The sequence below is a fragment of the Lutra lutra genome, chromosome 5 (assembly GCF_902655055.1).
Source record: "Lutra lutra chromosome 5, mLutLut1.2, whole genome shotgun sequence".
NCBI classification, from domain to species: Eukaryota; Metazoa; Chordata; class Mammalia; order Carnivora; family Mustelidae; genus Lutra; species Lutra lutra.
The window spans coordinates 50655968-50680704 of NC_062282.1; the positions used below are offsets into that span (position 1 = coordinate 50655968).

Consider the following 24737-nt stretch of genomic DNA (forward strand, 5'->3'; position numbering starts at 1 on the left):
TTGTTTTCTTCAAGAGAAAGAAGGGGTTCTTTGCATTTTCTTGTCAATTTTAGAATCAAATTTAGAATTTTGGCTTGTCAAGTTTGTCAAGTTTCCTGAGATTTAGTTGAGACTTTTAGTTTTCAACATGGAGGTCTTATATTACCTTTTATGACATTAATTCCTAGGAATTTTATGTTTTTGATGCTACTGCTAATGGTAATTTACATTTTATGTTAGTCTTCGAATATGTAACAGTAAATCTCCAGAGTCCCTGTCCCCAAGAACTTCCAATCTCTTGGGCTTGGGGACAGATACATAAATGGTTTTACTATAAAGTGAAATGGATTGGTTATACTAAGGTGGGCAAAAGTGACCATGGACCTCTCTCTCTGCCTGCCTCTCTGCCTACTTGTGATTTCTCTCTGTCAAATAAATAAATAAAATCTTTAAAAAAAAAAAAAAAGTGACCATGGAAATACAAATGGGATGGAACTGCCCATTCTGTGGGGTACTAGGGTGGAAGGAAGGGAAAGGCATTCTTTTTTTTTTTTTTTTTTTTTTTTTTTTAAGATTTTTTTTTTTATTTATTTATTTGACAGACAGAGATCACAAGTAGGCAGAGAGGCAGGCAGAGAGAGAGGAGGAAGCAGGCTCCCCGCTGAGCAGAGAGCCCGATGCGGGGCTCGATCCCAGGACCCTGGGATCATGACCCGAGCCGAAGGCAGAGGCCTCAACCCACTGAGCCACCCAGGCGCCCCAGGGAAAGGCATTCTAAGTGTTGAAAAATAGATAAGAATCAGCTGGTGAGCAAAGAGTGAGGCAAGGAGGGGAAGAGCACACATTTCACATACACATTTCAGGATGTTAGCATGGGACACTTCCTGCCTCAGTGTCAAGTGAGGTGCCAAAACAATAGAATCAGATGTCAGCATGGGTGTGAAGCAAATTCTCCTGTGGGCATAATTTATAAAAGGAACGTGAGCAAGCTAGTTTCAAGATTCCTAGACCGATTTAGCCAGACAAGGTTATTAAATGGTGTAAAAGTGTGAGCAGAAAGAGGATTTGGGAAAGGTTTCTTTGGAAAGAGCTTCTGCTCTCAGTACTGCCAAGCAAAGGAGACATCATGGGGACACTGCCTCCTCCTCTGGTCTAATGGTGCTGAGATCTTCAATGGGACCATTCACAGAGTTTGAAATGTGTCCCCTGCAAAGGGCTGGTGCCTGCTGCACATCTGAGAAAGAGAAAGCCACCTGTGACGTCTTGGGGTAGATGATCATTGTTAGAGTTTGTCAAAGGAAGCAAGAGATATGTGGGTGTTTCCCATGGGGCAGATGTGTACCACATGGGAAACAGGTCTGGCCCCAGTTGTCTGGGGTCCTGTACAACAGGACTAAAAAGAAGAGGGGCCTGGCAGTAAGAAGTTGGATAGAGATTAAAAAAAACAATTCCGGGGCGCCTGGGTGGCTCAGTGGGTTAAGCCGCTGCCTTCGGCTCGGGTCATGATCTCAGGGTCCTGGGATCGAGCCCCGCATTGGGCTCTCTGCTCGGCAGGGAGCCTGCTTCCTCCTCTCTCTCTGCCTGCCTCTCTGCCTGCTTGTGATCTCTGTCAAATAAATAAATAAATAAAATCTTTAAAAAAAATAAAATAAAAAATAAATAAAAAATAAAAAAACAACTCCAAGGGTCACATGTGACCACCTAGAATGGAGATGCTTCCACCGAGGTCATTGATACTATAATTGGGAATCTTCAAACAACCCATGAAGGGTCACCAGTTTCTTGCCTTAGTTGATCAGTTATAAAACACGAGCTAGCTTCTCCTTGTTGATATATCAATAGCAGTCACTGATTGTTCCGACTCTACAAAATAACTAGTAACCACTCTGGAAGCAGCCTAAGTACACTTATAACCAGGTCTCCTCTCTAAGTCACTGCACAGGCTAGCATCCTGGAGCCATTAGCAAATCAAAGATATTGTGGGTCCTCTCTCATCAATTATGTCACTTCCTGGTGTATTATCCATATATCCTTCTCAATCAACTTCTAGTGGGGAAAAAAAAAGAGAGAGAGAGAGAGGAAGAAGAATGTGTACCAGGCACCAGGAGAGAAAGATTGAAGTTTAGCTACTTGACAGATTCAGAGAAGTTGAAGGCAACCAACAAGTGTGAACTTCCCCATCCCTGACCTGCCCTGCTTGGGGCAGCTTCCATTCAGGTGGGGTCTGATGTGGCTGCTGGTACAAAGGAAGGAAGGAAGTGGGGACAGAGCAGAAGTCCACCACTTCACATATGGAGAGAATCCTCAATGTTTGAAGGGAGATTGAAGCGTTTAATTAATCTCTTGACTGGACACATTCTAATTACCAAATCAAGACTTTGGTTTGTAACTTAGAGTGAGTAGGACTGCCTATTAATTAAGAAGTCTTGGAATCTGTCCAAGTTTGCCCTGGAGGGCAGGGAAAATAAAATAAATTTTCTGAATAAAAATGTTAAGGGCTAGCAAGTAACAAAATCAGATACCCCCCAAAGTGTAAAGTACATGCAAGAAATGAAAAGCTATACAATTATGACCAGATCTAAGATTTTGTATACAGAGGGAATGTAAGGAGAGATGAAGTAAACTGGTGTCTATTTAGAACCTGGGGAAAGACTTTCCATGCCATGCTATGGAGTCTGCCTTTAACTGGAAATGAAGCAATACTGAGGAGTTTGTGCCAAAGAGTTTAATAGTTATTGGGGATTTACTGTGTTCTTGGCTCTGTACTGGTGGTTCACATGAATTACCACAATGTACCCTGCTTCCTATCAGACTAACCATACCAGAAGAAGTAACTAGTTTATTCACAGAGTCACATCTGAGTCTATTTTTAAATTTTTTAATTTTTTAAAAGACTTTTATTTATTTGAAAGAGAAAAGAGAGCACAAGTAGGTGGAGAAGCAGAGGGAAAGGGACAAGCAAACTCTGTGCTCAGCAGGGAGTTCAAAGCAGGAGGCTCAATCCCAGGACCCCTGAGATCATGACCTGAGCTAAAACCAAGAGTCAGATGCTTCTGACTGAGTCACCCAGGCGCCCCCACATCTCAGAGTCTAGAACCCTAACTCCAGTTAAATCTAAGCTTTACTCTTGACTAGTTGTGTGACACTAGGCAAGTTACTTGACTTCTATATTCCTTCATTTTTAGGATGAAGATAATTATCCTATTCACTTCATTGAGTTTTTATAGGATTAAATGTGTCCTTATTCTTGGTGACTTCAACCTTCAACATAGATAATCCATATAGGGTTTTTTTTCTTTTCCTTCTTTTTTTTTTTTAAAGGGTTGTGGTTGTGATTGTGGTGAAATTCACCTAACGTCAAATTAGCCATTTTAAAGTGAACAATTGAGTGGATTTAATATATCCCCAATGTTGTGCAAACACCACCTCTACCTAGTTCTAAAACATTTTCATTGCCCCCAAACAGAACCCCATGCCTATTAAGCAGCTGTTTCTCATTCTCCCCTTCTTAATCTCTTCCTTTAACCCTCTCACTTAAATGATCTTTTCTTCCCTTTCATTTTCTCTCATAGTTATGTCTTAAACTGTCATTAACATCAATTTCCAAACCCTCAATTTTGAGCATCTTTTTCTCTGATCACTCCTACAAATATTGTGATGCTTTTCTATATATACTCATGTTTTCTTCTCAGCCTCAAGCTTCTAATCCACTGACCCTACCAACTCTTTACATACATTTATGTCCTTACATCTCTCTTTACCCAGCATAGACTCTACAGTGTATCCTTTAAATTTCTCACTTATAAATGTCCTTAACTTTCTTCCCCACTGTCTGCTGGGCAGCTGCACCTGAGAGGCTACTATTGCTGGATAAACCACAAAAGCAACCATGAATCTCAAGGCTTAGCCTTCAGCACTGCTCCACAAATCCACTGCATTGCCTTGGTAAGACTGTTCTCTACTCCCCAGAGGGGCTCACTCTGCTTTCTTCTCAAAACCCCAAAACTACCCACTCTCCTCCATTCAAGTAGTAGCTTGGTGAGTAGCTTAGTAGTAGTAGCTTAGTAAGTAGCTAAGAAGATGGACACAGTCAATCAAATTCCTCGTCTTTCTGCTATGATCGACCAGCTTTTGTGGTGATATTCTAGGCCTTCCTTCTCCTCTGTGGGAGAGGGTTCCTGGCTCCTTTCAAAGGTCATACCCTCTTCTAGCCATCTGGATCACAACCTCTCTTGTTGTCTCGAGGACTTAGAACCTGCAATAATTCCCCTCTTCCCTGTACCATGAACTTCTCTTCATCTCTCATGGATTACTGCCACCAGCATACAAACATGTTTAGGATGGCAAGCTTTAAAAAAAATCCCTCCCTTAACTTCATGTCCTACAACCACCACCCCCAAAACAGTACAAAGATCATCTGAGAGGTTGTCTACAGGCGCTGTGTTGACTTCCTCACCTTCCATTTGCCTCTCAACCTACTTCATCTGGAAGTCCACCCTAAATACCTCACTGAAGCCATTCCCAGCATGGTCATTAAAGACTTCCTCATCAGCAGTCCCATTGGTCCCTGGCCAGCCCTCATCTTACTCACTCCTACTATCAATAGCATTCCAGAGAGTCTGTCATCTTCTTTCAAAAACACTTCTAGTTCTTGATTTCTGCAGTGGATTCCTAGGACTGCTGTAACAAAGAACCACAAGTCGAGAGGCTAAAAACCACAGAAATTTATTCTCTCACAGTTCCGGAGACTTGGGAGTCCAAAATCAGGGTATCAGCAGGGCCATGTTCTGTCTGAAGGCTCCAGGAAAGAACCACTCATCACCTGTTCCAGCTTCTGGTGGCTCCCAGAATCCTTGGCATTCTTCAACTTAGAGATAACACATTACTCCAATCTCTGTCTGTCACAAATGGCCTTCTTGTATCAGTCATTGATTCAGGGTTCACCATTATCCCATTATCCAATATGACCTTATCTGAATTAACTACTATATTTCCCAATATGGTCACATTCTGAGATTCCAGATGGAAATGACTTGGGGCAGGCACCATTCAACTCAATATAACTTCCGTAACTGCACACTGCTGGTTTTCCTCCTTCCTCCTGGCTGCTCCTCCCCATTCTCCTTCTGGGGCTAGTTTGCTTCCTCTATCTCAGCAATGTTGTAGGTACCTAATAAGGCTTGGCTCAGGGCCCCTTGCCTTCTCTAAATACATTCTCTCCCGGAGGGATATCATCTAATCCCACAGTTTTAAAGTTCCATTGATGCCTCCCAAATGTATGTTCTGGCCCTTACCTGTACCCATACTGATAATAGTAGTTAACACTTATTGAATACTTACTATGTGCCAGACCTGTTTGTAAGCTTGTAGTTAATCGTATATTAATTAATCATTACAACAAATTTGTGGCATATTATTTTATCCCCCATGAAGAAAGCGAAGCATAAGGAGGTTAAGTAAATTGTTCAAGCCCACATAAAAGGAGCCAGGATTTAAAACTTGGTAGGCAGGATCCATAGCTGTTTCTCTTGACTGCTATGTACTCTGGCTTTCCACTGAGCTCCAGGCTCATACAACATTCAACTTCAAACTTGACATCTGCTCCTACATGTCTAATATGCATCGTAGGCATGAACCAAATAGAATGCTTGACAACCCACCCCCCCCCCACCATTCCCATCTCTATCTTTCTTTCCCTGCTTCCACATCTTAGTATATGGCACCAATCCCCAGTTGCTCAAATAAAAGAAAAAAAAATCTGGAAATCAAATTTGACTTTGCTCTTTCCACATCCATCCCAGCCTCCATTCCCACCCACCCCCAACAAATCCAAGGAAGCCTATTTGCTTTACCTCTAGAATAGATCCCCAATCTGTCTGCTCCATTTTCGCTACCACCCTAGTTCCATCTCTCGAGTGACTGCAAGTATCTTCTACCTGGTCTTTCTGCTTCCACTTTTGCAGTCTGTATAACCAACGCAACAGCCAAATGAGTTTTTTGAAACATAAATCAGAATGTGACATGCCCAAGTTTCAAAGAGTCCAAAATGCCAGCTTATATTGAGAACAAAACGCACACTCCTGTTCTTAGCCTACAGGTCCCTGCTTGATCCAGCACTGTCTGCCTCTCTACCCTGACTCCTACCACTCCCTTTCTTGCTTATGCAGCTCCAGTCATGATCTCACCCCTGCATTCCCAGGAGTACTTTACACCTGTACCAGGCACTTTGCACCTGTTCGCCTTCACTCCAGAAATGCTGTTGAAAATGCTGCACCGTCACATCTTCCCATGAGCTCAAACATCACCTCAAACATCACTCAAGAAGTTCTCAACCTAAATCCTGACCCAATGTTATGCCCAGTCACTTTCTAACATGCTAGCCTATGTTTCTGTTTTAAAAGCATTCACTACTATTTGGAAATACCTTAATTATGTATTTGGTTATTTGAACAAAGACTTTCTCCATCTTCTATTTGCCTCTAACGCCACAAATTGTCTAATACATAGCAACTGTTTAATATATATATTTTAAAAGGAAGAATGAATGAAACTGAGTTAGTAGACAAGTAATGTCAATCACAGAAAGTTTTTTGAAGGTGAGTTTTAAGGCATAGTTTGAAAGAAGAAAAGCTGATTAACTATTAAAGAGGAGAGATAATAATTTTAGCAAGGAAAACAAAATAGTGATGGTAGTCTTGAATAAGTGACAAACAGAGGCTATAACTAGACTATGACACGGAAAGTTGGTCAATAGAGAAGTAAAATTAGCTTATCAAAGCAAGGATTTAACATCATTTGGTTAAACATACTGAATACCAACCTAAGGGGTTTACGTTTATTTATGACTTCAACAAATATTGAATTTCTACTGTGTTAGGTACTATTCTATGTATTTTTAATACAATAATAAACAAGAGACATGAACTCTGCCCTCACAGTGTTTATAAACTAGTATAACCCTGACATCAAATATTAGTATTCCGTGAACTTTTGGAATTGCCAAACAAACTGCCAAAGCGTGGCCTGAAACCACAGATAGTACTTAACCCTATATATACTATGTTTTTCTTATACACACATACCTATGATGAGATTTGATTTATAAATTAGGCACAGTAAGAAATGAGCAAGAACAATAATGAAATAGAACAAGGTTAATATTTTTGTAACATTAATCAATGTGTTTTTTATCCCTAGTAGTATCTGTTTCCCTTTGGCCCTTACCCATTCATTCAGCCCAGTATTCTGTATGTAATGACTCAAAAAAGATATAACACAGTGGAATACAATACATAACTAACAGGAATCTTGTCCTAGCTCTTGAGTTTCAAAATCTAGGTCTCAGAAAGCACAGAACATGGGATGAACAGCAATTTAGGAAAATACCTGATGAGTTAGAAAGGCTTCTGGGTCTACAGACTAGAAATATTTCCAAAGACTGGAGGAGAGGTAGGTCAGAAGGAAAGTCATTAGAGCTTAGGTGCTATTGGATCTCAGGAAAAGGGAGCCTCAATCCTATCTCCTTGCCCATGTCATACTTCATTGAGTGACAGAAATCCAAGATAGGTTTCTGGCACATGAGAGTGGAGAAGAACAATGCTCCCCTTCTCAGAAAGTTGACCTTCAGAGAAGAAATGGCTTTGTGATAGGTCTAAGCACCTGACCTTTAGAGCCCCACAGAATCACCTGTGCTTCCCATTGGTGCAGAAACCCAAAGTGATCTAAAAGGAGTAATATTCGAAAGAAGCATTGCATTGTTTTGTTGACAGCAACTCTGTTATTTTCTGACGACTAATTCTCTAATTCTCTGATATTCACTGGGCATCCAACAATCCATCTCAAGTTTGATACAAACTACCTAGAGTTAGCCAGACTCACAAGTTGAGAGTTCAGTCCCACAAAAATGACCCTGCTTCACATGCCTGCCACAAATGGGGTCCCCAAGTTACTTGCACCTGTCCAGGGGACTACCTGTTTGGGAGTTCCCATGAACCCTCCCCACCCAGGTTTGGTAATTCACTGGAATGAATGACTCAAGGAACTCAGGAAAGTGCTACACTAGTCCCCCTTATCCATGGGGGATACTTTTCAAGACCCCCAGGGAAGGCCTGAAAACACAGATAGTACTTAACCCTATATATACTATGTTTTTCTTATACACACATACCTATGATAAGATTTGATTTATAAATTAGGCACAGTAAGGAATGAGCAACGATAATGAAATAGAACAATTATTACCATATACTGTAAAAAAGTTATATAAATGTGGTTTCTTTCTCAAAATATGTTATTGTACTATATTCACCACTCTTCTTGTGATCATGTGATATGAAAACATGTCTACGTGATGAGATGGAGTGGGGTGAAGGACATAGGCATTGTGATATAGCATCAGGCTACTACCATCCTGATGATTCATCAGAAGGAAGACCATCTTCTTTCAGACTGTGGTTACCACCAGAGATGACAACAGGTATCTGAAGCCGCAAAAAGTAACATCACAGATAAGGGGGGAACTATTGTGTACTTACCATTACAGTTTTATTATAAAGGATGTAACTCAGAAACAGCTAAATGAAAGAGATGCATAGGGCAAGGAGTGGGGAGGGGTACACAGAGCTTCTATGTCCTCTCCAGGCTTGCCACCCTCCCAGCACAACGATGTGCTTACCGACCTGCAAGATCGCCAAACCTTGTTGTTCTAGAGATTTTACTGAAGTTTAATGATGAGGCATGACTGATTAAATCACTGGGCATTGGTGATTGAACTCAAATCTCTAGCCCCTCTCCTCCCACCAGGGTTGGGGCTGCAGCAGAAATTTCCAACCTTCTAATCATGTAGTTGATTCCTCTGGTAAACAGCCCCCATCCTGGAGCTATCTAAAGGCCAAGAATCATCTCATTAGAATAAATTCAGGTATGGTGGAAAGGGGCTTGTTATGAATGACAAAAGACACTAAATACTATCAGGAGATTTCTAGAGTTTTAGGAGCACTGTGCCAGGAACCAGAAACAAAGGCCAAATATATATACTTTTATTTATCATAGCACACATTGGTTGTTAGAAGGGTTTTCAAAGAATTTTCCATAGCTCAGCAAGGTGCAGGAGCAGCAGAATGGATAGTCTCAGGTCTATGGGGTGTTTGGAAGGAGCAAGGCAGAGCTGCTCCTGTGAAACTGAGGGGACGAGGGACTTCACAGCAGAGATTAGCTTGAATGGATGGCTGTCAGAGACTAGATTCCTCTTCCCTAATGTCATGGCACTCAATAAGCTCCCAGGAACCTATATAAAACCCCAGGGAGAAAAGGAGGGGTGAGTACTGACTCAAATATTGTTTTCAATTCCTGGTTGAATGAAGAGTCAAATTATTGATTAAGGTGAGTTATATATATATAAAAAGTAAGAGTTTTTGCGTACCTGAGTTTGTAGATTGGAATCTAACCCTGTGACTAAATACAAGTGAACAAAACTACAGGAGATAGGTAAAATCCTATTTAAATATCAAAAAGAGCTGAGCCTGGCATGCTAGGAAGAATAAGAATTTAGAAATAATTTAATTTAGAAAACAATTTAAGAGATTAAATGAATCCAATCATTAAGTGAAACAACCTAGGTGAAGGGCTATAGATTCAAATTTGACAAGAATTAGAGAAGTGCATAGAGGACCCTTGCTGGCTATGGAATCCCTGTTACTGTGAACTCAGACAGGCCTTGGCATGTTGGGAGAACACAAAGTCCTGAGTTCCAGCCAAATCATGGGTCAAAGTATCTCCAGTGCCCTCCTCCTCAAAAGATAACCCTAAATTGTGTGGTATAGTATAACTGTCTGCTTCATATGTCCATTTTAATTCCAGCAAGATTTAGAATTGAGATTAAAGATAATGGGATAAATGATGATGACTGATTAATTCATACCCATTGTATTTATATATATCTGTGGTAAGTAGAGGAATAATAGGGGTATGTTTACTATTTGGAATACTTGTTGTGTTTCAGAGAATTTAGTATATTAATGAATCAAACAATTGTGGTTTCAATTTATACTATGTAATTGAACAGTTGATTAGACTTGTGATTTTTAAGTTCAGTTAATAAGAAAATTTTATTAAAGACAGCACTGGAATGTTTAAGAGAACCTAATATTTGCCATATCTATGTGTTTAATATATTACAGTTACTTAAGGTATTTTTGTTAGGCACTGAATGTCTTCAAGTAAAAACAATTACATTAAATTTATAAATGTAATTTAGATGTTTGAGAAACTTAAGTTTGTAACTGGGCTTACACGTTAATCAAGTCCCTCTTAAAAGCAAATGTTAATAATATATAACCTTGTCAAATCACTAAGTTGTACACCTGAAACTAATGTAATACTCACTGTGTATTGGCTATTAAAAATTTTTTTAATAAAGGGGAATGTTAAAAGTCTTATTTACTTATAAATAGAATGATGTCATTTTAATTTGGAATTTAAAAGCTTATAGATGAATAGATTTTTGATCTTATAACCTTAAGGAGAATATTAATTTTTAAAACCAAACTAATCGGGGCACCTGGGTGGCTTAGTGGGTTAGAGCCTCTGCCTTTGGCTCGGGTCATGATCCCAGGGTCCTGGGATCTAGCCCTGCCTTGGGCTCTCTGCTCGGCAGGGAGCCTGCTTCCTCCTCTCTCTCTGCATGGCTCTCTGCCTACTTGTGATCTCTGTCTGTCAAATAAATAAATAAAATCTTTAAAAAAAAAACTAATCATATATAATCTTTTCGGGACATAACTGCCATTGACACCAAAAAACTCATACTGACAGTACCCACTCTAGTGTCTTGAAACAGAAAGAATATGGTGTCATGGAAGAGACTAATAGAAAAAAAAATCCAAGATTGTGTTTATTTTATTTTTAAAGATTTTATTTTTAAGAAATCTCTACACCCAACATCGGGCTTCAACTCACAACCCTGAGATCAACAGTCACAGGCTCCACTGACAGCCAGCCAGGTGCCCCTGCATTCATTTTAACTTACATGTAAGAACAGACAACAGTAAACTACAAAGCCTTCTTTTGTGAAAATAAATTATTCGTATTTTTAATAAATGGTCTTTGTCTAGAAGAAAAAGGAGACTAATTGAAGGGACTTAATTTAGATTAGGGCTTCAAGGAAGGCTTCCCTTAGAAAGTGTCTCAAGAGCAGAGACTTCAGAAAAAGGAATTGCCATGGGAAGATCAAGGAGAGGAGAGTTCCAGGTGGGGCCCTGGGAAAGGCCTGATGTGCTGGAACAGAATAGACGGAGCTGGATTGAGAGGGGCCTTAGGTCAGATCATATAGCTCCTCAGAGGCCACGTTACACCATCTATTACACAAATACAAGTATTACACAATCCCAGAAGATAAGAAAACCCACCAAAGATTTTAAGCAGAGGCCAGAGGTGCTAAGTAAAGCTGAGTGTATAGCCTGGGGGCTACAGTTCACGGAACACAGCTGGCAGAGTCCCTGGTTTGGCACAACACTGCCTCCCTCCAGGTGACATAATCAAATAAGGCGTTTTAAAAGATCACTCTGGGTGCTGTCTGGAGAAGAATTTTATGGCCAGAGTGGGGGGAGGGGTCATCTAAATGGCTAATGCAGTCTTCAATCAAGTGGCCTGCATAGGACTTGTGAATGAGAAAAGTGAACAGACCATATTTGCAGTTTCCACAATCAGCATTAGATGTCCAGGCAGATTCCTGAATTTGAGAGTAGCCTGATTTAAATGGTGCTTGAGAAAAATTAATCTCCAGACAGTGGTGTGCTGGAATGGACCTGTAGCGGCTTGCACTGGCTCGTGAAAGCTAAATGTTTGCACCTTTCTCCAACTTTTCATTCAATGACATTAAGTTGGTAGCTTGAAATCTGCCTTGGTGGGAGTGTTTACACCATGGAAATTGGCAAGTGCTACAAACAGAGCTTCTTTCCCCAAAGAGCCAGTTGTGATATATTTACTAGAACACGACTGCTTCCAGCTTTTTAAAAATATTTCAACACTAAAGAATCACTACATAAAATCTGGTAAGAAGTGGTGGAACATTCATAAGGCTGCTGTAGTTAAAATACATGGGATAGTTATGAGGGACACTGGGAGAAAAAAATCTCTAAGACTTGGTGGTTTCTTAATGGCAGCAATAGGGAAAGAGAAGCAGATTGTATTTTCTCCCCTGGAGAAAGGAGTCATTTCCAAGCACATCTCTTTGGAGAAGACTGCAAAGAGAATAGTTCAAAATTTGGTTCCCTGACATGTGTATTTTAAATTTCCCTGCTTCAGCTGTCAAGGATTTCAAGTGTCTCTTTAAAATTCCACCTTATTGTAGCTCAGAATTCTGAATTCTATCACCATTTACTGGTATAGTTAAATGAATGGAATAATAATTAAACCCCAAACTTTCAGTCATTGAGCATAACTGTCTTGCTAAAACAAAAGCTCTATAGAGATCTAGAGAACATTCTTTAAAACTCAAAAATGTCCTCCAATTTGTGAATGCTGCAGAATCAAGGCAGCCTGTGTGAAGACTGACCCAGGCCTTAAAAAGATATGTGGAAAGTTCATATAGGGTTTTTTAAAGGCATCAGGAAAGGAAGTGGAAGAAGATACTAAGATACTAAGAGATTGCTCCAAACATTTTTTTTCCATGAAAATAAGTGTTCTGTAGAATTTATAACTTGTGTCCTAAGAATAATACTAAACACCCTTTATTGTCAGCTTGTACATCTAATAGTTCAAAAACACTAAATGTGTTAACCCTTAATAATATAAAAAAGTAAAACATAAAAAATGGTTTCATTTTCTCATTCTTTCAGTAAGCCTCTGTTGAAGGCAAACTAAGTGACAAGTAATTCCTTAGATCTTGGAGATATAAATAAGTAAGACTGTCTTGGTTCTGTGCATAATAACCAAGGAAGACAGAGTCATGAACAGATTAGAGTACAATGTGGACAATGCAGGAGTTCAGTATTTAGAAGATATTATGGAAGCCCAAGAAGGGGCATAGGACTCAGATTTGAGTGAGCAGAGGCAGCCTCCTGGATAAGGTGACACTGAACTTAAAGAGTAGGGGGAAACCAGATGAAGTATGTATATGGAATGGGGGAATTTCAGGCAGAGGAGAGAGCACGATAAAAACAAGAGAAATGAAAAATAGCAAAGGAATCTTCAGATCCTTACTGGAAAGGCAGAAGGGAATAAGGAGAAGAGGCTGGAGACCTCCAGGTTCTCAATGACATACTAAAGAGAAGGCAACTAGAATGGTCCATCCTGGGTGGACCAAAAGACAAAAATGGGGTGATTTGTCTATGGAATATTTGAAAACAATAATAAGAATGACTACATTGCCAACAATTCTAAACAAGATAAAATAGCCCGTCAAGTGGCCACTCCCCTGGGTAGACCACTGCATGTTCTTCCTCAAGTTATAGAGCAAAGAAATTACATGGTCAGATTCCTGAGCTGTGCAGGTACAGAAACACCAGCTGCAGTTATATTTAAGTAAGAAATCCTTTCTTTGCATCCCCATTCCCTATCTCCAACAAATAGTTCCATTGAACACCCTCAGAGCACTAAGCACTTTTCCTTAATAACCTCATCGTTTAAAATCATATCCAAATGAGAAAGGGTGGGGAGAGAGAGAGAGAATATGCAGGACAAAGACAGAAAGAAGTTGAGTTTTTATTGGCTTGTGGGAGATCAAGAAGAGATATATAACAACTGGACATTGATTTTGGGCGGGAACTGTACGTTCAAGAGTCAGCATAGAAGTAGTAGTTAAATCTCTGGGAGTGGAAGAGGAACCTGGAAAAACAGAGTGATGGTGGGCCAATGATGGAATGCTAGGAAGCTGAGTATTTCATGGACAGAGGACAGAATGAAAGTCTAAGAAAGAGACACTGAAGGGATGCTCAGAAGCGTAAGACAAATCTAAAAAGCACAAAATTGTGACAAGACTTCCCAGGGCCAAGGGGCAGGGGAGAATTGGAGATAATGCAAAAGAGATAAATATTGCTAAGTGTCCTTGAGAAAGAAGTCAGAAGGACTCATGGCATGTGCTGGGACATTGCTAGGGAGTATAAGATGTAACGGCAGAAACCCTAGAAAGAATTCAGAGTGACAGACTCTCATTTGGTAACTTAAGTGGATTTATGGGCCTCTACCTCAGTCCCATATTAAGCTCTGAATGTGACAAGACCCCAGAGTTTACCCACAGCCCAATGTGGTAAGGAGTAAAGTAATTATGGCCCACTGTGGTTCAGGGAATAAAGCAGAGCCAGTGAGTATCCTCTTTGCCTCAAAAACAGCATGTCCCTAGCAAAGAGATTCACCAGACCAGAAAAGACATGGGTGGACAGATGACCAAAGACAAGATGGGATGATGCCCATCTCAAAGATGCAACTGTCCTAAGAACTGAGGCCCAGGTGGGCCTCCTATATGATCACACTAACTAAGCCTGTGATTACCCTCTAACTCCAGTTAAATGTTACCTCAGAAAACTTGCAACATCTGCCACTGGTAGCATAATTACAAAAAAATAAAAATTAAGCTCAGATAAAGAAAAATGAAGTCACATTTCTTGCATACTTCAGTTTGTGAACTGGAGTCTGTATATTTATTATAGAAGATAATAAACTATAAATCCTAGACTCATTGGGTCTTTTCTCTCGATGGACATTGCATTCAAAAATGTATAGTCTAAACAGCTAAGAATGATTAAAAAATGAAATGAAATTCTGAGCTTTAATTGCCATTGCTCAAAAATCTTTACAGAGGATCACCCCCCCCCCTTTTTGATGTTTTGTTGTTATTATTCTTCTAGAGTTTTCATTTTTAAACAAGCTCTAGGCTCAATGTCTTGAACTCATGATGACCCCAAAATCAAGAGTCATGTGTTCTATCAACAGATCCTCAGAGGATCTCATTTCTGACCCCCAGGTGCATTCTTCCTATGTCCTTTTTCTTTCTTCCACATTTCTCCCACAACCTGTATTGCTTTGGATTCTCTCATTCATAACTCCACCTCCCCAAAACTTTTTCTCCTACAGTTCACACTGACAAGTCTGCTTTCTAAATTCCCTAATCTTTTATCCTAATTCTTTAATCAATTTAAGTTCCCTTTCCTTCTTCCCCTTCTCCTCTCCCTCCTACTCTTTCTTCCTTCCTCCTTCCCAAGATAGGGAGAGATTATGACTTTAACCAGGCAAAGACCATATCCTTTTTATAAAAGACTAGTGGGGAAAGAAAACTAGAAACACTGGGTAATTTTTAAATCACATCTCTTAAGAGGTGGACAAACAAAAAGATGAAAATGTGAATTACCTGAAATTCTACTACTATAAGTAATGTCTCTACTAAATGACGCAAATATGTCTACTATACTTTGAATTTTCCCTATGCATTTATAACACACATACACTTAAGCTACACAAAAACACAGCCTCATAATAGCTCTTGTAGCCCCCTTTAACTTAATTATATTGTGAATATTTTCTTCTCTCAACCATTATACGTACTTTACTGTTGAAAACTGTATGGTATCCCACTGTTTGAATATACCATAATTGATGAACTTGGTGTCCCACTGTTAAGACACTTAAGTTATTTCCCATTATACAATTGTGAACACTATTGCTGTCCTTTGTTCATTTGTGCAATTATTTTCAAAGGATTAATTACTAGGTGTGATAATTCTAGTCAAAGAGTACACATATTTATAATCATTTTCTAGGCTGCTGGAAGAGAGTATCACAAGCCAAGAGCCTTAAACAATAGAATTTTATTGTTTCATAGTTCTGGAGGCTAGAAATCGAAGAACAAGCTGTCAGAAGGTTGATTTCTTCTGCAGGCTGTGTGTAAGAATCTGTTCCATGACTCTATCCTGGTTTCTGGTGGTTTGCTGGGAATCTTTGGCCATCCTTGGCTTCTATTGCTTTGTCCCAATCTGTCTTTATCTTCACATAACATTCTCCCTATTTGCCTTTCTGTGACCAAAATTTCCCTTTATATAAGGACACCAGTCATATTGTATTAGGAGGTCACCCTACTCCAGTATGACCTCATTTACAATAACCCTATCTTTAAATAAAATGATATTCTTAAGTGTTAAATGTTAGGACTCCAACATATGAATTTGGGGAAGACAAAATTCAACCCATGACATATATTTAAGACCTTTAATATACATTGCCAAATTTTTAGAGCACATCTTTGAGAAATGTAAATGAGGTAGCAATGATGGAACCTGGTATGATTGATAATTGGGGAAGGGTCAGAGGAAAGGAGTAGCACTGGGAGATTTCTAAATATTGGCCATGGGCTACTGAGTAAAATATAGTAGAAGTATACAAGGAGAAGAAATTTGGTAGTTAAGTTTTAGACATACTGAGTCTGAGGCATTATTTAAAAAGGCAAGTGGAAATGTCTAATAAGTAGCTATATATGTGGGTCTGGTGTTTAGGAAAGACACAATTTGTGAATCATCACTATTTCAGTGGAAGTTGAAAGTCATGGGGATGGATGAAATCACTCACTAAGGTCACCCAGTAACATGAGATAAAAAGAGGACCAAAGACAGAATCCTAGGAACCCCAATACTTAGAGGATGTTTGAAAGGTGAGAAACTTATAAATGTGATTGGGAAGAAAGGTTTCAAGGATGAGAACATAAACTAATATTTGAAGGATGAGTAAGACTTCAAGGGAAACAAGGAAGCATTCCAAGCTGAAGGGATGGTTTGAACAAAGGGCTAGCGAATGGGAATGTGCACAGCATAGTCTAGAAATATTGAATAACCTGACATGACTGAGACAATAGTACAAGGGGGCAGGGAGTGATAGAAATGAGAAGGAAGATACATTAGGGCCAGAAGTGAGAGGTCTCTTGTGCCTGTTATGGGCCTGTTAGTGCTCAGATCCATTCCCCGTCCCTCTGCTTACCTCTGTATCACAGGGTGCTGACTCTCATAGCCCACATTTCTCGGGTTGCCTTACCCACTAGCTTCTGGTTAGGTTTGGCCAATAGAGGTACAGATGGTAGACTAGAGGGCAGAACGAGGGGAAGAAGGCAGAGTATTTCTCCTTACTTCTCTGCTTTGGGCAGCAGCTCTGGCAGTGACCACTCCAGCTCTTGCTGTTCATACCCTGCCATGGCTCCAGCATTTTTGGGCAACTCTGACTGCACAGTCAGGCTCCAGTGGTGCTGGAGGCTCTTCTTCTAACCTCCAGATCCTGCCATATTACCCTGGTTCCTAGGCTCTAATGACACTTTCTCTCCTTTTGTCTTCTTCCCTAGGGATGGCTTGCAGCTCCCTGCAGCTGTTGATTTTGGAGATGCCTCACCTCATTTTCAGCTCTGCCTGTGCTCTAAACTAGTTCTCCATATTAAATATTAAATTCTTTCTGTTGCTTCCAGGGTTTTTTTTTTTTTTTTGCTCTTATGAATAATGTTACAATGAACTTGTTCATGTCTCCTGGTCCATCTGTCCAGTAGTCTCTCTCCAGGGTATATACCTTGGAGTAGCATTGCTAGATTGCCTACCTTCAGACTTGTTTTACACGAGAGAGAAACAAGACCATGGAAAAATGGATTCCTACTTAATACCATAGTCAAAATTTAATTTCCATGGATCAAATATAAAAGGTAAATTTGAAAGCTTTAAAAAAAATAGGGAATATCTTTATGACCTGTGCTAAGGAAAAATTTCTTATACAAGATACAAAGAGAGCACCCCATAATGGAAAAGGTAAAACACTGAACATGCTCAGAATTAAGAACTCCTGTTCAACAAGACATGATAGAATGAATGAAAAGGAAAAGCATAACTGGAAGAAGATAGTTCACAACACATATAATGCACAACATATTAGTATCCATAATCTACAACTCCGATAAACCAATAAGGAAAAGACAAACAACCATATAGAAAATAGGCAAAATGATTCTTCACAGAAGCAGCAATCAAAATGTCAATAATGGGGGGAAAAGAGCTTAATCCCATCCGTAATCAGGGAAGTGCAGATTAAAACCATAACGAGAAACCACTCAACTCACTAGACTGGACAAATGGGACACTACCAAGGTTTTTAGGACAGGGTGAACTCATAGTCTCTCCATGGAAATAAAGGTTGGTACAACTTTGGAAAGCAATGTGGCATCACCCAGTGAAGTCAAACAAGCACGGATCATATACCAAGCAATTCTTTCCCTAAGTATCAATTTAAAATATCTGTCTACATGTAAAGCAAAAGACACCATAAGAAACTCCAATGTATAATAGCCCATAATAGTTCCCAATATGTAAAGACTTTGGAAAGATTTAAATTTCTATGGACAATAAAATAAACAATAAAATTGAGATCTATCAATGTCATGGATTTTTTATACAGCTGTGAAAATTAATACAAGCACACCCATAAAATGGCTGAACCCTGAAAGAGTAAAAGTAGTCAGAGAATGCCATATACAATTTAACTGATGTAGCTGAATAGACAAAACTGAATAATAGTTTAGAAGTACATACATACGTGGCATGCTCTAAAGCAAAGAAGGGCATGCTTAACACCAAATTCAGGAGGATGGCTATCTCTCAGTGGAGATGGGGCATGTGATTATGAAGTATGGTAAGTTTCTGAAGGAAAAGATTGTGTTTCTCTGGAGCTCATAATCACCTAGTCTCTTGAGTTCACAAAAGCCTACAAGAGGAACAGGGATTTGAGCCAAGAGCTGAAGAATGAAAGTCAATTAGAACAACGCTTCTCACAGATCTCCACCAGTAACTGTGAGATATAATGGTATTTCTAGTCATAGTCAGATTTTTATTTAAAAATACAGTTTTATGCAAATAAAAACAAAAGACTGCCCATCAGAGTTCTTGCCCTTATGGAGAAAAGACATCAATAGTTTCAGAAGCTTAGCCTTATTCACAGAGAATTTGGAGGGTTTCAATATTTTTTAGTGTAAACCTGGCTTGACAACAAGATCACCAATACAAAAACTTGTGGCCACTAATTAATACCTGGAAATATCCAACTCTTTACTTGGGGCTAAAAGAGACTTCAAAGAGATTATCGAAGTATTTGGAACAAGTTAAGCGGATGGCTGATATTATAAGAGAGACTTAATCTTTTAAAAATGCACCAGAACAAGGTACCTGGAAGGCTCAGTTGGTTAAGAATCTGACTCTTGATCTCAGCTCAGATCTTGATCCCAGGGTGGTGAGCTCAACACCCTCCCCATCACCCCCACTCCCCCTACTCCCCCTGTTGAGCTCCACACTGGGCATGGAGCCTACTTTAAAAAAAAAAAAAAATGCATCAGAATGAATCCAGTTTCAAGTAGCTGCAACCAAAACAATATTAAAAATACAACAGCTAATGAAAAACTCAAAGTGGCAATAAAGCATGATTGGGATGAAAATGCATACCTGCAGGAAAGCATAAATCTGCTTCCCTAAGAAGCTGAAGGATGGAGAAAGAAAGAGTGAATGAACTTAAAAAAAAAAAAAAAAACTTGCAGAAGATGGGAGATTGGGTTGCTGTTCTTAGAAAAAAGAACATGAATAAGATCTTGGAACTGGATATAATGAATGCATCAGACAATGGAGAGTTCATAGGATATTAACAAATTTTTTTTAATTGAGGTAAAATTCACACAAAATTCACCTATTTAAAGTTTACAATTTGTAACACTACAATTTACAATGTTTTACTACACTCATGTGTGTAATCATGCCGACTCTCTAATTTCAGAACACTTTCATCACCTCAAAAAGAAACCCCATGCTCAATAAGCACTGGCCTGCTTCCCCAGTCTTGCCCCCACCACCACCTGGCAGCCACTAATCTGCTTTCTATCTCTATGGAATTGCCTACTCTGGACACTTCATATAAATGGAATCGTACAATATGTGGCCTTTTGTATCTGGCCTCTTTTAGTTAACCTAATGCATTCAAGGTTTATCTATGTATCAGTCCCATTTCTTTTTATGACCAAATACTATTCCATTGCATGGATCTACTACAGTTTACTCATTCATCCATTGATGGACATTTAGGTTGTTTCCACTTTTTGACTATGAAAATAATGCTATGAACATTCACATATACATTTTTGTTTCAAAATATATTTTTAATTCTCTTGGGTATACGTCTTAAGAGTGTAATCACTGGATCATACGGTAACTCTATGTTTAGCATTTTCAGGAAGTGCCAGATTGTTTCCCTAGCTGCACCATTTTTCATTCTGACCAATAGTTTACAAGGGTCCATTTCCTCCACATCCTTGCCAACATTTATCTTGTTTTTTTTAATAGCCATCATAATGGGCGTGAAGTTTCATTATAGGTATGATTTGCATTTCCCTAACAACTAATGATGTTGAGTATCTTTTTATAAGTTTATTGGTAATCTATATATCTTCTTTGGAAAAATATTTAGCTCCTTTGCCCATTTGTAATTGAGTTGTTTGTCTTTATGCTGTTGAGTTGTAAGAGCTCCTTGTATATTCTGCATACTAGACTGTTATGAGATATAGGATTTAAAGAATTTGCAAATACTTTCTCCTATTTTGTAGATTGTCTTTTCACTTTCTTGATAGTGTCCTTGATTAAGGTTTTTACTTTTGGTGAAATGCAACTTATCAATATTTCCTTTAGTTAGTTGCACTTTTGGTATCATATTTAAGAAACCACTGCCTAATCTAAGGTCATGAAGATTTATTTACGTTGGCCAACTGGAGTTTTGAATAAACTGGATTTATGTGGCTAAAGTAAATGTGACTTTAAAGACTTAAAAAAAAAGCAACAAAATATACATTAAATTATCTGAAGAAGTAAAAATAGTAAGTGTACTTAGAGATCATATTAAGTAGTCAACAAAAACTCACAAGCTTCATTGCAGTCAGAAAATCCAGTTTTGGGGGCACCTGGGTAGCTCAGTTGGTTAACCATCTGCCTTTTGCTCAGGTCATGGTCCCAGGATCCTAGGATCAAGTCCTATGTCAGGCTCCCTGCTCATCATGGAGCCTGCTTCTCCCTCTACCTGCCTCTCTCTCTCTCTCTAACAAATTAATATATAAAATCTTAAAAAAAAAGAAAAGTCCAGTTTTAAAATGAGATTCCAGAGCTTCAGCAGAAACTTAGTCATTTCTAAACTGCATCAATAAAGTAAAATGACTATGAAGCACTCCACCTAAAGTGATTTACTTTGGAAAGGAAGAAGAGAATCTGTCCAAAGCAGAGGAAAAGATCCTTTATGCATGTGAAGAGGTAGACACCTACAGAATATAAGTCAAATCCTTTTAGAAAACCAGAAGGAATCATTGAGTCTTTGACTATCAATTATCATGAGAAAAAAGGCTCATGATGTTTGGTGAGATACCTGTTGGCTAAAAAAAAAAATTCAGTAAGAAAATAAAATCCATACTTCAGAGAAATAATGATTTAGGAAGAATTTAAATCTCAACTTCGCAAAAAGTATCTTTATGTCCCTGAGGTTCCAAAAGAGGACTTCGGCAGAGGTTCAAAGAGGTGCTGGAATTCCCTGGTATGAGGAAGGACGTTCTTAAATTAGGATGGCTCAAAGATCCAGAATCTTGTGCCTGTGTGGACCACATTCCTCAAATCAGGCCAGCTCCATCCTGACACATTTCCTCCATAACAGCAAGATAGAAAACTTGTCCTGGTGCTCCTCATGCTCAAGACCTTCCTTGGACAACTCTAAGAAATGTAAAATTTTCAGAAATACAGGCCAATAGAAAGATACCACATATGATTTTGGCCATTTAAATATGCCAAATTCAATCCTCTCACCTGAATGGAAGGCAGCTGACCCAGTTTCTAAGTCATCCGCCTATCAGAGGTCAGGTATCACAGGTGGGTCCCAGGAAACGGTTCCTGACAAGAGACCTCCTGTTCACGGTCATTTTTTCTGGAAATCCAGTTTGGGCCTCCCCAAGAATCCTTTCCACAGAGGGATAGTCATAGCCTAGTACATTTTCCACTGGCAACAAGAAACATCTCTAAACAAGTGCTGGATTTGGGTTTTTGGTTTTTTTGGGTTATTTTGCCAACACAACATGAAAACAGAAGTGAGGCACATTCATAATTGATCTAGCTTTCTAATATTTCCAAAAATCAGAATCATAGGAAAAATGCACTTTTGCTTTCTCCTAAAGTAATTTTGATATTTTCTCTTAGTTTCACTGCTCTTAAGTGATCATTCCAGCCTTCAAGTGGAAGATGGAGAGAATTTCAATCTTAAGATACTGTTTTACCATTGTAGATTATGTAAACATGAATCTTAAAAGGAAATTGCTTCCATTTTATTCTATTTGTAGGTATGGTTATTACACTATTTTTGTTGTTGTCGTTGACAAGTCCACTAAAATAATCCAGGAACACAGCAAGAATTTTACCTTATACAATAATTTTGAGTATTTTCTCTTTTAGCTTTATTACCGTTAGTTAAGTGATATACAAGTGCTCAAATGGAAACATGATAGACTTACAATTCTCAGGACAGTGTTTCACAAATATACAATACATAAATGGGAATTTCATTAGTAAATTGCTTGAATTTTATTCAATTTCTACATAAAGTACAGTATTTTTGATGCTGCTACTCAACAAGCCTCTTCTACTGATTCAGAAAAACACAATAATTTTGTCTCCTAAACTATTTTTCAATTTTCTCTTCTTTAGTCTTTCCGCTGTCATTATGTGATTACACAACTGCGCAAATGGAAGCTCAATAGAACTGTAATTTTTAAGATAGTGTTTATAATTTTATTTAAAAGTGAATGTCATTTTTTCTGTCTCTAGATAGTCTGAAGATAGTATTTCAATTGTTTAACTTAAACTTTCCAGTAACATGGTCATTAAAGTACCATGTCCATATTAGTTCTTTATGAAAGAAATCTGGAAGGAATGGTATGAAACATCAGATGTGCTAACAGCTGATTGTAAATAAAAATCAATACATGTACAAAGCAATGCCAGTGAGATATCTGTGGACATTAACTGGAGTCCTAAGGTTGCATTCCCCAGTAGAAACTGAATTGAACCAAGGTCAGAAGCAGACCACCAAGCAACTGATTCTAGTTTTAAACAGACTGGCTGCCAATGATTTTCTCAAACCATAGCCAAATGCAGAACATAGTTTGCCCCCTTTTTTTGCTTTGGGACAAAAAAATTTTAATCTGAATCCATAATGCTGTTGTGAGAATTAAATGAAATAACACAAATATGGTGCTTGCAGGAATATAATTATTAGATCTATCATTGTTAGAAATGTTATTATGGGAAAGTAATGAAGAGAAAAAAGCTACAGTTAGATTCACTATACCAAAAAGAGAATAGTAATCGTGACTCATGTCAAAATTGAAGTTATTAAAATGTAATCAAATTCAGAGGGCACAATTCTAAGAAAAAGTTAAAGGAGAGACTCACGTTAATTTAAAATATGAAACATTTCAATATTTGAGAACCATGAATTAATTTGGAATGGTTCAATAATTCTTATAAATGCTAGTAAGTGACAGCATAAAATACATTTGCTGGTGGCAAAATTTAAAATTAATGTAAATCCAAAAAGCTGCGATATGGGTGGAGAGAAAGAAAATGAATGATTTGCTTATCGATAAAATGTGACTATCATTAAACGAGAGAATGGAAAAATGAATACTGACTTAGCTAGAATGCTAAGAAGAGAAAAAGAATAATATTGAGAATGGTCGGGAAGAGAACTGACCCCATTAACTGTCAGTGTAGAGGCCACTTCAGGAATGGCTGTTTGGCCTGCAGAGAAGCCTCTTCCCCAAGAAACCCCTCCCCAGTGGACAGGGACAGGCTCAGGCAGAACCGGATGCACTTTGAGGAGGTGATCAGTTCAGAGGCAGTGTGATCTAAGTTAGGCTACTAAGATCTTATCTCAGGATTTGGGGATTTGGAGCTGAGTGACAGAGAGACTGGAATCAGAGTGATATTAGTAGTGGTAGTCTAGGGATAAATCAGGTATATAGATTTATTGTTAAGGACCTTAAACTTGCCCTGGCTCTTGGTTCAACAACATTTAATGAATTCCCTATGCTGGGTACTGTGCCCTCCTGACACCTCTCTTCCCTCTCCAGCCCCATCTTTTTAGCTCAAGCTAGCTGATTAAGTTTCTATTATTTAAAATCAGAAAAAAATATTTCAAAACAAATCATTTGAAGTAATATTTATACAGCATCAAAAAATGTATCACTTTTACATTACCAATGAAATTCTAAATAGTAAATATAGATTCTCTATGAAGTTTATTTCAAAATGAATAATGACATTCTGGAAATTCCAGGAAAGATAAATGTGGACAAGAGAGAGGTAATAATAGTTATCAGTAAAAAGAAAGAACATGGTTTTTCCATTTGGCTTTATGACCAATGCACTACATGATCTTTTTTTTTCTCATTTTGTAAGTGGAAGACTGATGGAAACTATGTTACAATCTAGTAGAGGTCTATAACTTGTTGTTTGGGAGCTATTGAATTAAACCCTAGAGATTCTGAAATACAGAATTTAAAAAAATCTTTTGGTTATTCAATAAGCTCATTTTTATAAACAGGGATTGAGGTCAGGGGAAATTGACTACCTCAAGGTCAGGAGGATAATTTTAGGCAAGGTTGCTTCTAGAACCCTGTCTAATGCTCTTTGGACATAAACACATTGCTAAAGAAATGTTTCCTGACAATTAGAAGCATAATG

The 24737-nt window shown here is 38.5% G+C and overlaps 1 long non-coding RNA gene across 3 annotated transcripts in view; it reads right to left on the bottom strand.

Moving 5' to 3' along the window:
- Positions 1–363: 363 nt before the first annotated feature.
- Positions 364–24737, bottom strand: part of LOC125100913 (uncharacterized) — a 34402-nt gene continuing 10028 nt past the window's right edge. Inside the window, exon 3 of one of the 3 annotated variants that reach the window (XR_007127695.1) lies at positions 364–404. This is a non-coding gene — a long non-coding RNA (uncharacterized LOC125100913). Of the gene's footprint in view, positions 405–8578; positions 9266–21041; positions 21077–24737 lie in introns of those variants that run through there. The other 2 variants (XR_007127693.1, XR_007127694.1) reach the window with 2 other exon arrangements.